This window comes from Vipera ursinii, assembly GCF_947247035.1.
Source record: "Vipera ursinii genome assembly, chromosome: 6".
Classification (NCBI taxonomy): Eukaryota; Metazoa; Chordata; class Lepidosauria; order Squamata; family Viperidae; genus Vipera; species Vipera ursinii.
This window is the reverse complement of record NC_139515.1, coordinates 43794210-43808613: the sequence shown is the minus strand read 5'-3', so window position 1 is coordinate 43808613 and position 14404 is coordinate 43794210. Positions and strand designations below refer to the sequence as shown.

At 43.7% G+C, this 14404-nt stretch overlaps 1 protein-coding gene across 4 annotated transcripts in view; it reads right to left on the bottom strand.

Annotated features, from left to right (window-relative positions):
- RAP1B (RAP1B, member of RAS oncogene family) overlaps positions 1-11621 on the bottom strand; it is a 33336-nt gene extending 21715 nt beyond the window's left edge. The window contains exons 1-3 of one of the 4 annotated variants that reach the window (XM_083365604.1): positions 10639-10973; positions 4666-4721; positions 4396-4483 (exon numbers count right to left, since the gene is read on the bottom strand). The gene's annotated coding sequence lies outside the window, so the exon portion shown is untranslated. Of the gene's footprint in view, positions 1-4395; positions 4484-4665; positions 4722-10638; positions 10974-11132; positions 11480-11557 lie in introns of those variants that run through there. The other 3 variants (XM_083365603.1, XM_083365606.1, XM_083365605.1) reach the window with 3 other exon arrangements.
- Between the last annotated feature and the right edge of the window lie 2783 nt (positions 11622-14404).

The window sequence follows — 14404 nt, the reverse complement described above, 5'->3', positions numbered from 1 at the left end:
CAGGTTTGCACACATCTCAGGAGGGATTTTGTCCCATTCCTTTGCAGATCCTCCCCAAGTCATTAAGGTTTTGAGGCTGATGTTTGGCAGCTTGAACCTTCAGCTCCCTCCACAGATTTTCTATGGGATTACGGTCTGGGTAGTGGCTAGGCCACTCCACGACCTTAATGTGCTTCTTCCTGAGCCACTCCTTTGTTCCCTTGGCCGTGTGTTTTGGGTCATTGCCATGCTGGAATATCCATCTATAACCCATTTTCAATGCCCTGGCTGAGGGAAGGAGGTTCTCACCCAGGATTTGGGTTTGGCTAGTATAAAGAAGAAATAGGGGAGACATGATAGCAGTATTCCAGTATTTAAAGGTCTGCCACCAAGAAGAGGGGGTCACGTTATTTACCAAAGCACCAGAGGGTAGGACAAGAAACAATGGTTGAAAACTAATCAAAGAGAGAAGCAACTTGGAATTAAGAAACTTCCTGCCAGTGAGGACAATTAACCAGTAGAACAGCTTGCCTCCAGAAATTGTGGAAGCTCCATCACTGGAGATTTTTAAAAAGAGGTTAGACAGTCACTTGTCTGAGATGGTATAGGTTTGTGGTGACAAAACTATGGCACGCGGAGCCATCCCTGTGGGCACACACGCCATCGCCCCAGAGGGAGGCAGGGCCAGGCTGCTCCTTTCTGCCTCTCCATTTGCACCTACACACACTCTCTCTCCCTGCACTCTGAGTTGGAGGAGCTGCAAGATCTGGACAGATCCAGGTTGGATGGTGGAGGCAGCTGCCAGCTCAAGTCCAGGTAAGCCTGCAGAGCAATTTTGCACTCCCCCCCATGGTCTTTCCAGGCAGCAGAGCCTTTTCCAATCCTCCAGAACACAGATCGGGCCGCTGGGGCACTGCAAAATTGCCCCGCATCCATGGATTCGAGCTCCGGAAGCTTGGAAAAGGCCTCTGCCAAGTGGCGGCAGCAGAGCGATTTGTGTGGGGGGAAATGGCAGCGGCAGCAGGGCAATTCATGAGAGGGGGAAAACGGCAGTGACAGGGTGATCCGTGTGGGGAGGACAGCAGCGGTGGCAGGGGGATCCGTGTGGGGAGGGGAAAACGGCAGCAGAGGCAGGGTGATCCGTGCGAGGGGGAAAACGACAGCAATAGGGTGATCTGTGTGGGGAGGATGGCGGCAGCGACAGAGTGATCCATGTGGGGGGGACAGCGGCAGTGGCAGGGCGATATGTGCGGGGAGGGGGAAATGGCAGCAGTGGCAGGGTGATCCATGCGGGGGGGAAACAGCAGTGGCAGGGTGATCCATGTGAGGGGGGGGAATGGCAGCAGCGGCAGGGCAACCCGTGTGGCGGCTCGGCCAGGGCACCGTTCGCCCCACTCTTTCCATAATTTGGGGCACCAATCTTCCCTCCCTGCGCCATGGTAGGCTGCTACTCCCTGTGTTGTGGAACGCCCTTGCAGCCCCTGGGAGTCAAAGGCCGGCTATGACCACCTCACCTCCGGTCAGCAGACACTGGCCACCCAGGCCATGGGGGTGGAAGGGGGTTCTGTTCTCCCCAAAGGCCAACTCCTGGCTGGAAACCTTCCCGGCAGCCCCGCTCTGTCACTGCCTGGTCGGGGATGGAGGCAGAGAGGCTTTGCCAGGGGTCTGGCCACCGCTGCCCAGGCCTCAGTTTGCGCAGAGGACGGAGCCCCATTGGAGGCTTCCTGGCCGAGGCTGCAGAGGGGCGCCCAGCAGGATTGCCACTGGGTGGTGGCAAGGAGACGGCCTGGCTTCCTCTCATTGCTGCTGGCCATCTGGGCTCTGTGGCCCAGTGCCCCCTTCCCCTCGCAGCTCATAAGGCCAGGGTCATGGCTGGAGCAAGGGCATGGCCAGAGCTGCTCGGCCCTCCGGCTTCCTCCTCCCAGCCATGCGGCGGACCCAGCAGTGTAAGGGAAGCAGCCACGAGGCACCCGCCAGGCTCCGGGTGAACAAAGGGTGGCTTGACAGGGAGGGACCAGAGCTGCACCTGCCCTTCCTTCCAACCAGGCACTCCTCGCCACTTCTTCCCCCGTGGTCATTGGGAGCGCGCACCCCACCCCGCCTGCATTCTTCTGCCGCAGATGCCGTGTCTCCACTTGCCTGGCAGGGCAGGAGCTTCCTCATGCACAGGGTCGCACATGGGGCTGCTGCCGTGCTTTCTGTGCTGTGCCGTGCCTGGGCACAGAGCCTCCTCTCCGCTTCTTCCCCCATGGACATTGGGAGCACCCACCCCACCTACCGCTCATCCCAAGGCACCTGTCGCCATCCTGCGCTCTCCAGCCTGTCACTGGACAGCCAGGCGTGCCAAGGTCAGGCCTCAGGCAGATGGAGGCAGGAGGGGAGCGAGAGCCGCATGCTGGGAGAGGCACCGCCCAGCTCAGTAAGTTGTGGTCCGCCTGCAGGAAGAGAAGGATGGAGGAGGAGGGCTGGCGGGGGACGAGCACAGGTCTGCCCATGGGGGAATCTGACCAGCCCCAGCCTGGAGGCGGGGGAGAGTCTGAGGGAGCCCAAAGGGCGGCATCCTGGCACGCCTGGTGACAGGCTGGAGCATGGGACGGCGGCAGCTGCCCTGGGATGAGTGGTAGGTGAGGTGGGCGCTCCCAATGTCCATGGGGGAAGAAGCCGCAAGGAGGCTCCGCAACCAGTCCAGCCCAGTCGCGGCACAGAAAGCGAGGCAGCAGCCCTATGTACATCCCCATGCGCAAGCGCCCCCCCCTGCCAAGCAAGCGAAGCCGCGGCATCTGTGACAGAAGAGCGTAGGCGGGCAGTGGAAGGCACAAGGAGCCCTGATACCAGCACAGCCCCTTCCCACTCTTCTCCTTGGAAGAGCTGCAGTGCTTAGGAGCCTCCCCCATGCCCCCCACCCGCTGAGCAAGATGCCCTCCTGCTCAGTGCCCCACCCGCCAGGGCACCATTGAGCTGGCCACACCCACCGTAGCCACGACCACCCAGTCTGCCACAACCACCATAGCCATGCCCACCCAGCATCCGGCGATATGTAAGTGGGTTTTGGGATGCAATTTGGGTACTCGGTCTCTAAAAGGTTTGTCACCACTGGTATGGGTCCTCTTGCTTGAGCAGGGGGATTGACTAGGTGACCTCCAAGGTCCCTTCCAGCTCTATTCTATTCTTCTTATTTGATGCAGTGAAGTTGCCATGTCGCCTTAGCAGAAAAATACCCCCAAAGCATAATGCTTCCACCTCCATGTTTGACAGTGGAGATGGTGTTCTTGGGGTCATAGGCAGCATTCCCCCTCCTCCTAACACAGTGAGTTGAGTTGATGCCAAAGAGCTCGATTTTGGTCTCATCTGACCACAATTTTACCTAGTTCTCCTCTGAATCATTCAGATGTTCATTGGCAAACTTCAGATGGTCCTGTACATTGTGCTTTCTTGAGCAGGGGGACCTTGCAGGTGCTGCAGGATTTCAGTCCTTCACGGCGTAGTGTGTTACCAATTGTTTTCTTAGTAACTATGGTCCCAGCTGTCTTGAGATCATTGACAAGATCCTCCCGTATAGTTTCAGGCTGATTGATCATTGAAACTCCATGAGGTGAGATCTTGCATAGAGCCCCACACCAAGGGAAATTGACATTTTGTGTTTCTTCAATTTGCGAATAATCATACCGTTGTCACCTTCTCACGAAGCTGCTTGGCGATAGTCTTGTAGCCCATTCTGGCCTTGTGTAGGTCTACAATCTTGTCCCTGACAACCTTGGACAGCTCTTTGGTCTTGGCCATGGTGGAGAGTTTGGAATCTGATTGATTGCTTGCTTTGTGGAAAGGTGTCTTTTATACAGGTAACAACCTGAAATTAGGAGCACTCCCTTTATGCATGCATGGGGTGGAGTGCAGAGTTGTAAAGCAGAGGTCACCAACCTTTTCATGCTGGCAGCCCATAGGGAAAGGGAAGAGGTGAGAAATTTGTGCGTGCACACGCACCAGTGCAAACAGGGCTGTGTGCATTCGCATGGGGCTAGCAGCCCTGCTTGTGCATGTGCATGCTGCCACTGCTAGCCCTGCACGCTTGCGCAAACAGGCCGCGTAACCCGCACAGGGCTAGCGGCCCCGTCTGCAGTCATGCAGGGGCTAGCCACCGGCGCTGCTAGCCCTGCGCACATGCGCCAGTGGGTCTGTAGGCCATTACACATACAGATTATCTGTATGTGTATTTAAAAATACTGGAAATGTTAATTCAGATCCCTGCTAAATTAGGATAGCAAACTATGTGCCTCTTTAGAGAAATTTCAGCCTATAACAAATTATATTGTATACATATTCTGAACAAAGATACTTTTTCCTGCTTTTAAGGAGAATAGTATCCTACTGCCTCACCAAGATATTACGAAAATATTCTCAAGATATTGTAATAATTACCAATAGTCATTCTCGGGGATATTGATATTCATAACATGTTGCTGAAGCACAATAAAAGAGGGAAAGGATGCCTATTATAGCAGAATGCCTGTGAAATTTAAACAAAATTTTATGCAGTTATATTTTATAAAATTTATACATGCATATAACGGGAATGTAATTTTATGCACATTAATATTATAAATGAATAAATGCAACTTTACATATGTGTAGAAGCATATAGTGTATGGATACATTTTGTTTTTGGCATCCAAAGTCTACTAGACTTACTGTATTTTGCATGTGCGCTCAGATATAGGAGTTTGAAGCTGTGTAAATCTGTTAGTCTTGGAAACAAAAGACATCAACTTCATAAGTTCTTTGAATAAGAACTTGTGATCATCTACCTAAAATTTAAATAATCATTTTGCCTTAGTGTGCCCTGCTATGTTCAAATATTATATAGCTTTGCTGGATATAAATATATGCTTTAAATAAAGCATAACAGCTACTTTTTACACAAAATAAATCTGAAGTCATCCAAAGTCTGAAAGAAAAATATGCATTTTTAAGAACTGTCATGGATGTTTTTGATGAATTATTGATTATTTAACCATAATGCTTTTATATATAAACCCACATTTGTAAATATAAATTATAGCAACTGCCTTATAAGTAAAGCTGAGCTATATCAAAAATTACTACACCTTTTTATGCAAATTTCACAGAAATCATGGGAAAAAGACAGCATTTGATAGATAGGCTTTAACAACATAATCAGTATGAAAGAAACAGCCATGATTTTTAAGAAAAGTAGATCAGTTTTCCTAAAGCTCCTAAAGAAAATATGCAAGCTTAGTATTGTCGGCTGAAACAAACAAGGTCTCTTTTCTAAATCAAGCATTCTGCTTCATTTAATTGCCTGTTCTAGCTTGTGATATTGATTCCCTGCCTTGGAAGAAAGCTTTTATGTGCAATTCCCTTGATGTGAATGGCCTTTATTGACATTAGATGGTGCTCCATTCAGTTTAGGAATTCTGATGGTATTTTTTTAAATTTCTTTATGCAAAATAATCAGATGTCATTTACTACCAAGCACTACTGTGCTTCCCTACCCAACAATGAGCTAACAATCTGCTACCCCGTGTATATCCTCTTATTTCTAACTATATATCAAAGTCCAATATTATAAATGACTCTGTCAACTATAAGTCTTAACAGCAAAGCCTTGGATCAGTGTGATCTATAGAAAGGCCGATTGGAACAGAAAAGTCTGCGCCTTCAACATTAAATATGGAAGAATGCAATTCTTGAAGCAGACTAGCTATAGGCCAATTAGACTTTTAAAAGTTAGACATTATGGTTGAACTGAATCGACAGTCAAACTGATACCCAAAGTTAATGGCATCCGATCTGCAAAGTTTAGAAAAAATTCAAGCAGCTTCATATTGAAAAGATTTGTAGTTTTTCCCAAGTCTTCCAATTAGCTTTAGGATGCTTTATTGTAACTATTTTATTAAATTAATAAAAATACTTTATCCTGAAAAATAAATTTAGCACATTTTATAAGAAAACGCACAATGAAGCAAGTCCAATGCCCACCTATTGCCACCAGCTTTAGTTGCTCCCCCAAATATCTCCAAATTGTAAAGATCACAAGATGATAAAAACATGTTTATATAGAAACATTTAAATAGTACTGTAACTTCTAACAACTGATTTAGTAATACTATTGGTCTGATTTCAGAACTGAGTAACAGGAGGAGAATTGGCAAGATCTATTAGTTTGTTACTTGATTCCACAATGTACAAGCTGCTTTCTCCATGATTTGATACAATCAGGTTATTCACTGACCCTGAGCTACAAATACTACACAAGATTTCTTATAGTTTATAACCAATATCATTTTTCCCCTGAAGTGTGCATTATTTGTTAATTTTACATATTTAAAGTCAGGCTTAAAATTGTCAGGCTTTGCCTTATATAAAGGGTAAAATATATACGACTGAAGAACAATATACCAATCTATGGATTAGAAAGTATGGACATATAGCATATATATTAAGAAATGTTTTGAAGGGCTAGAAATTACTGTAAGAAACCCCTTGATGTTAAAACTATGTATTTGAGCCAAAATGCTTTTTTTAAAAAAGATACTTGTCTTTGGGAATGAGTCAAAGATAAATTGCTGTGTGTCTTTATGACTGCAGAAGACATATAGTATGTTGCAGAAAAGCTTGACAAGCATTTTTCAAAATATCCAATGTGACTAGTAAGCCAATGGCATAGCTAAGCAGAATGGCACTATGAATTTTTTAAATATTGATTACTAAACCCAGGTACATTCATATCGTACTTACTGGGAGTGGGATGTAATAACTGTATTATTTACCTACAGTAGTCTAACTTAAACAGAATTCCAGACAGTTAACAACAAATAGACATTATTCTAAATGCAAGAATATATAACAGCTACAAAAACTTCAGCAATAGAAATCAAAAACATTAATAACAAGGTAGCACTTGTTAACATCAAAAATATATATTCTGAAAAATATGGGGAAAGGATTTATTGCAGCTTGACTTTTCATGATGATTATGAAAATAATAAAAAATGTACTAATAACCAATTCCTTATTTTAACAATATGATTAGCATACTGAATATTTGACCCAAGAAGATAAAACCAATGAGATTAAATATTAAGAGAAAGAGTTAGATGGCATTATATGAAAAACTGACAGTACTTAACATTTTTATTACTTTGGGAACCATTTACAGTAACACAATTTTGCATATTAGGACCCTTAAGTACCGAGTTAGCTTTTAAAAAAAAAACCTATCGTGCACTATAGCAATTTTTTTCTCAGTTTAATAAAATGCCTTCCTCTAAAATATATTCCACTACAAAATTCCAAGACAATAACTCCCCAAATTGTATGCGTTAAAATAAAAACCATGCTTACATAAGATAATCACTCTATACTCTGAATAGCTTATAAGCAAACCTAATGTATTGAAATATTTTCCAAATGAATTGAACTCAATGGTTTTTCAAATCTGCACCGTTTAATGTTCATTCTGCAACCACCACAGAATTTACAGATCATTCATGTTCTCATTCCATTCTAGTAGTTTCACTCTTCTTCCCCCCTACTGTATCTACTTCACAAAATTCTATCACTTGAAGCACACACCTTTCTTTAATTTTAAAGTCCTACCACCTCTAAATCGTTACTTCCATATTGTGTTTTTTCTTCAAGTACCTTTTTGCAATACATCAGGTCTATTTCCCAGGTTTTGTTTGTTCCTCTTCTCCCAGTTACAGGTAGACAACAATGTTAAGTACTTTGAAAAGTTTAATCTACTTCAATGATTTTTTTCCCTAAACTAAAAGTGTTTGAAGTCAAGACTAAAATGTGCTTCTAGTAACATTAAAAAATAAAAATGAAAAGGATATTAGTTACTTTTAAAAAAGTTTGCAGATGAGGATTGTTTGAATTACAAGTCAATATTCCAGAGGTCTTTTTTCGTAAAGCAGTTTATTTAGATAGTTAAAAACTACAGAATAGGCAAGGATAGAGGTGGTTGGTGGTTAATTTTTTTCTAATTGTATAACAGAAATATTTTAACCAGATCCAGTTAACTGAATAGATTAACAAAAACAGCTATTCCACTGAATCAGAAAAGGAGTAGGTTTTAAAACATTAGTTTCACTTAATTCAACTTGTGTCCTCCAATACATCCGCCTCCTGTTTGAGTAAATCTTTACACTAGTTTTAAATTCTATTTAAGAAACTCTGTGCTAGGGATTATTATGAAGAGTTTGTGAAAAATGTTTATAACCTGCAAAGTATAAAACAACTCCCTAATTATGGTAAACAACAGCATATTATTGCTATCATTAGTAATTGTGTTGGTGCCTTTTCTCAATTACCTTTAATGCAGTATTTTAAACAAATATATCCAGTTGTATTACGTTATCTTATGCATATGGCATTTATTAAATAGCAAATGCATTATTACATTATTGCCACTAATAATCCCTAAAAAGTTTGTTTCCAAACATGTTTCATTTAAGAAATCACTGTATGAACACTTCAATTTCTAATTTATAACATTAATCAGCTGATTTCAAGATTTTGGCTAGCTGATAATATAGAAATCTCAAAATCATAAAAGCATAATAAATTATTAATGGTTATGCACAAAATAGTCAACTAACTTTAAAATGCAATCACTATAGTTCAGGCATGTCAAACTCACAACGTCACATGAAACTCACTAACAAATTGATTCACTGAATATCTACTCAAGAATTTTTGCTTCAGCGTATAGTTGCAGCATAGAAAATATTAAACATTAAATTAAAAAGGAGATAGCTAAATGTAGCTTGTTCATCAAAAGCAAAATAGATCACATTGTTGTTAGTTTTTTTTCCCTTTAAACATTAGATGACCAGCCTTTCTTTTGCTTTCCATTACTTCAGCTCCAAATCTGTCCTAGCCTCAGAACTGGTATCAATAAAATATGATGATGCACAAAGAGTTAAGTCAAGGGGGGGGATTCATGCATCTACTCCATCCCTGACATTTAATTGTGCAACGATTCATTTTCACTAACTGCAATATATGTAGTCCTTGACTTACAGCCACAACTGAGCCTCAAATTTCCATTGGTAAGCAAGACAGTTAAATGAGTTGGGCCCCTTTTATGACCTTTTTGCCCCAGTTAAGCAAATCACTGGAATTAAGTGAAACATGCACTTTTTAAGTGAATCTGGCTTCTCCCATTGACGTTGCTTGTTGGAAGCCAGCTGGGAAGGTTACAAATAGTGATCACATGACCCAGGGACACTGCAACTGTCATAAATACATGCCAGTTGCCAAGAGTCTGAAATTTGATCATGTGACTATGGGGATGCTGCAACAGTTTAAATGTGAAAATGGCCAGTAGTCCTTTTTCAGTGCCATTGTAACTTTAAACGGTCACTAAATGAATGATTGTAAGTCAAGGATTACCTCTATATATAAATAAATCAAACATAGATAGGCACAATTTTTATGATATATAAAAACAAATTTATGTCCACATATGCCAATAAAAACATGATTATTTCAGAAGCTTACAAACTAATTTGATATTCAAAGGAATACATAAAAGTACTTTCTCTAGGGAAAAACAAGGAAATTTAAATATATTCCCATAGTTAAAATTAGCAATGTTAATAATAAACTATATTTTGTAATGTAGCTTCATTCCCTGCTCAATTCTCTTACCTCAAAATAGTTCATATTGACAGTATAATAAAAAGTTACTCTAGTGACTTAATTATAGCATTTTTAATGTTCTACATTCATTTTAATCTTTGGGGAGTTTATACTTTTCAAAGGTTGTTCCCATAATACTTTAGCATTACAGTACTTAAAAACTGGTTACGAGAAGTTGGTGTTAATTCATAGCTATTTTGTTTTTATCACTGTATAAGCAAGTAAGGCCAATCTAGGCTGTACATCCAGAAAGATAAGTAAAGTTTATCTGCTAAACAATCCCCAACTTAATGTGTTGCATATGTGCGAAAACTTCAACAAGCTAGCAGGAAATTATGAGAGCTGTAATTCAACTCATCTGTAGGGTGCTATACTGAAGATGACTGATAACATATTTAATTATATTTGTATTGGAAAAAAGGTTTCTAATCCCTCTACATTTTACACCAGCTGATCTTATAGAAAGAACTACAGTTACTCAACACTTTAGCAGTTAAACATCAAAACTATTATTTGGACACAAAAATGAATGGCATTTCCAGTACAATATTACATCCTACTTCTAGACTGACAGAAGTTGGGTTCAAGAGCATCTCAAGGCCACAATATTACTCATAGAATTAGTCTTGACATGCGGTTAAGCAATCTTTACTTCAATCATGTCTAGATTTAGTTCAAGACCCTGAATTATTTAAATAATGAATTTGGTCAATCTGATTAGAAACTCTTTATCATTCCATTAACTAAGAAACATGGAGAATTTGCAAGTTTTACCATACTATTTCTAAAAGAGTATTTAAAAATCACGATTTAGAAAAATGTAGCATATTGGGCCTTTTTAAAAACCCAACTAGATGCACCATTCACTTTGTCTGCATTATCAAACATAATTAAACCGAACGTCAACTGATTTAATGTTCCTAGAAAGCACTGTTTATAGAACCAAGTCATGAGCTAATCAATCAATATTAGGAATATCGGAAGGCCAAGTACCACAAGTCGCCGTCATCTCTCCATCCAAACGTCTCTCTACTCCTGTCGATTTTGTAATGGCGAAAATAGCACTAATAGAACTATAGCGAATACGGCATTCACTAATTATCTTCCTTCGTGCGGGCGCCGTTTCTCTTCAAGAATCTGAATTCAACCCAGCTCTTAAAAGAACAAGGATCGGTCCGAAAAACAGCTCTTCTTTAAACTGAGGATCTGGCTGAATATTATCTCCCCCTGCTCTCCATCCTTTAAAAGCTGAAAACGGATTCTGGCAAGAGAATGGGAAGCGGAAGAAGCTTATCGCAGCCCGAGGAGCGGCCGCCCAGCTTCCCGCTGGGGTAGAGAATGGAAACATTGAGCTGGTTCAGCTCAGCCGGACTAGGCGGGGCGGCGGCTCCCAGCTGAGGCCGCTGCCGCCGTCGCCATCCAAGTCCGGCCGGCAAGAACTTTTTTTCTCCCCCCCCCCCCGCAGCGACGAGTAAAGCGCGACTTACTTCCTCCTCCGTGCCCACGTCGCCTTCTCGCCCAACAAGCCCAAGTAAGGGGCGGCCTCGGAAAGGGGCTCTAACTTTCCCCTCCCGCTCGAACTTATCTTGGAGAGGAAGGCAAAATCGGGAGAGGGAAGAAGAGCGAGGGCTGGAGCAGCGCTTGCCCGGCTTCTCTCCCCTGCAGGGAGCGGCGGGGTCGGTTCCGCCTCCGCCATGTTCTCTCTCGAGAGCCTTGTCCCACCCGCAAAGCGCCAGCGCCGCCGCCGCCGCCGCCCCCTTCCTAGCCAGCCCTCAGCCGCTTCACAAGCACCCGTTTGCCGGCCCAGTTCTCTCAGACCCGCGCGGCGCCGCACGTACTCCGTTTACACGGCCCCCGTACTTCCCCCACACGTCCCTTCTCCCGCCTCCTTCCCATAACGGCCTCTACCTACCGGACGGCGCCTCAGCTGTCCGCGTCCGCCGCCGCCGCCGCCACCCTGACCAAACCCTCTCTGCCTGCGCGCGCGCCCTCCCTCCCTCCCTCCCTCCTCTCTGTCTCTAGCTGGGCGAGGCTTCCAGCCGTCGCCGTGACGCTGCACGCCCAGCTTCTCTCTGATTTCCCTGGCCCAGTCCAGTGATGCTCGAGAGGGGGGGAAAAAAAGCGAGGGGGGGGGGGGAAAGGCGAGAATGACCTCTCGGCTCTACTGGGAACGCGCACGCGCATAGCTCAGGCTGGAAACACCGCAACCCTCCCCCGTCCTTCCTTTTCTCCTCCCTCTTCCCCGTAACCTTACGCAGGGCCCCATCCTGTCTCAGCTTCTGAGAGCGAGAAGTCGTTCGAAGCGCGTGTCCTGCAGACGCGGCGCTGAGAGAAGAGAGGGATAACTTCCTCCTTTCCCCCCCCCCGCCGCCTACATAACTCCCCTCGCTGCGAAGCTCCTAGGTGTGGGAGGAAGTGATGTGCAAGGAACAAACACAGCCAGTGTGCGCTGGGCGAGGCGAGGGCAGGTTCGGTCGGGGAGCTTTCTTAGGCAAGGGCAGGGGTCGGCAACCTCGGCTCTTTTATGACTCGTGGACTTCAACTCCCAGAATTCCTGAGCCAGCATAGCTGGCTCAGGAATTCTGGGAGTTGAAGTCCACGAGTCATAAAAGAGCCGAGGTTGCCGACCCTTGGGCAAGGGGAAGAGCTAGAAAAAAACCCTCTTGAATACTAAAAGTACGTTCAACTTGGCAGAGGCAACTTCCGAGAAATCGTATACCAAATGGTCAGTTTTTAATATGGCCGCTCATTCAGGACTTAAATAATCGCAATTAATATAAAGACCGTTCCTGATGGGAGAGCCATGCTGTTCTTGAATCCCCGCCCAGTTTGGTAACCATGTCAGTTTCCGGTTTGCGGCTGAAATTACTTCTACGAGCTTCAGACTAGGGACAGCAGCACAATTGCAGGCAGAAATAGTTGGTGAGGTCTTCTTAAAAGTGGACGGAAAGAGATCTGTCTGCATGTAATTAAAGAATGATGTGCTGCTTAGTTCTTCAGAATCGGAGTGAACCGATATCTGGCACTAATGGGGATGGCTATTAAGAACTACTTTCCCTTCCTCTGCCAGAAGTCATTCTCTCGTTCCTCCTCTCTTAATGCTACCAAAATCAACTATGAGTAATATTACTGACTTATGCATGTTTCTGAAAAGTAATTCTGCTATAAGTCTTAACTGCCAAGTAAACATGCACACAGAGCTGCTAGTTGGAATTATACACAATTTAACTGGGCATTTCTGAGTAGCAATGCATATGACAAGATTATTAAGATAGTTACAACTAATTATTAATAGAACTGAATCTGGGAAACTTTCAGTAATTAGATATTATATCAGATTTATAGGAGGTTGCACTATTGTAATAACCTTCCCAAGAAACAGAATATGGTGGAGAAAATTGCTAGCATAGGAGAAGGCAAATTGTATGCATCTCCAGTGTACGTATCTTCAAAATCTATTCCTATTTTTAATATATTTGTGATGGTTTTAACTAGCCCTAATAAGTGTATTCTGAAGGATACTAGATTCAGCAAATCCTTTGGTTAGGATTGTGGATATTCAAAGCCCTTTTACATGTATTGATTTATATTTGTGAACTATTCTGTGCAAAAGAATACACATAAATGTATAATTTGCAAATACTGTACTACAATAATGACAGCTGGTTCAAAATAAGTGCTTTTATTGCAAGGCTTAAACCTTCATAGTTTTTAGTAAATTGAGGTAGCTCTCCTACAGTGATTTCAAAATTCCAGTAACCAGATGGTTGAAGTCCCAACCCTTTTACACAAGTCCAGTTGAATGTGTTTAGATTATGCTCTTAATTTCATACATGCAAACATATCTTCTGAGTAAACAGGAAAGTTGGAAGCCCCTTGAGTAAGGCTTATATTTAGGATTCCATATCTTTCCACGAACTGTTGCAAAAAAATGTCTGAAGAGGGCTGGCTTTTTTTTTAATTGAAAAGTTTTACAGTACATTTTTAAATACAAAACCCCTCCCCCCTCCCCTCTCTCCAAACCTCCCCAACTCTCCCCTCCCTTCTCCCTCCTTCCCCGACTTCCCAGAGCTAAATACAGGGTGTTGTTAGCTGCGAAGTCGTGTCCGACCCATCGCGACCCTATGGACAACATTCCTCCAGGCCTTCCTGTCCTCTACCATCTTCTGGAGTCCATTTAAGCTCACGCCTACTGCTTCAGTGACTCCATCCAGCCACCTCATTCTCTGTCGTCCCCTTCTTCTCTTGCCCTCGATCTTTCCCAGCATTAGGCTCTTCTCCAGTGAGTCCTTCCTTCTCATTAGGTGGCCAAAGTACTTGAGTTTTAGCTTCAGGATCTGGCCTTCTAAAGAGCAGTCAGGATTGATCTCCTCTAGGACTGACCGGTTTGATCGCCTTGCGGTCCAAGGGACTCGCAGGAGTCTTCTCCAGCACCACAGTTCAAAGGCCTCAATTCTTTGGCGCTCAGCCTTTCTTATGGTCCAACTTTCACTGCCATACGTTGCAACTGCGAAGACCATAGCCTTGACTATACGCACTTTTGTTGACAGGGTGATGTCTCTGCTTTTTAGTGTGCTGTCTAGATTTGCCATGGCTTTCCTCCCCAGGAGCAAGCGTCTTTTAATTTCTTGGCTACAGTCCCCATCTGCAGTGATCTTGGAGCCCAGGAAAATAAAATCTGTCACTACCTCCATTTCTTCCCCATCTATTTGCCAGGAATTGAGAGGGCCAGATGCCATGATCTTGGTTTTCTTAATGT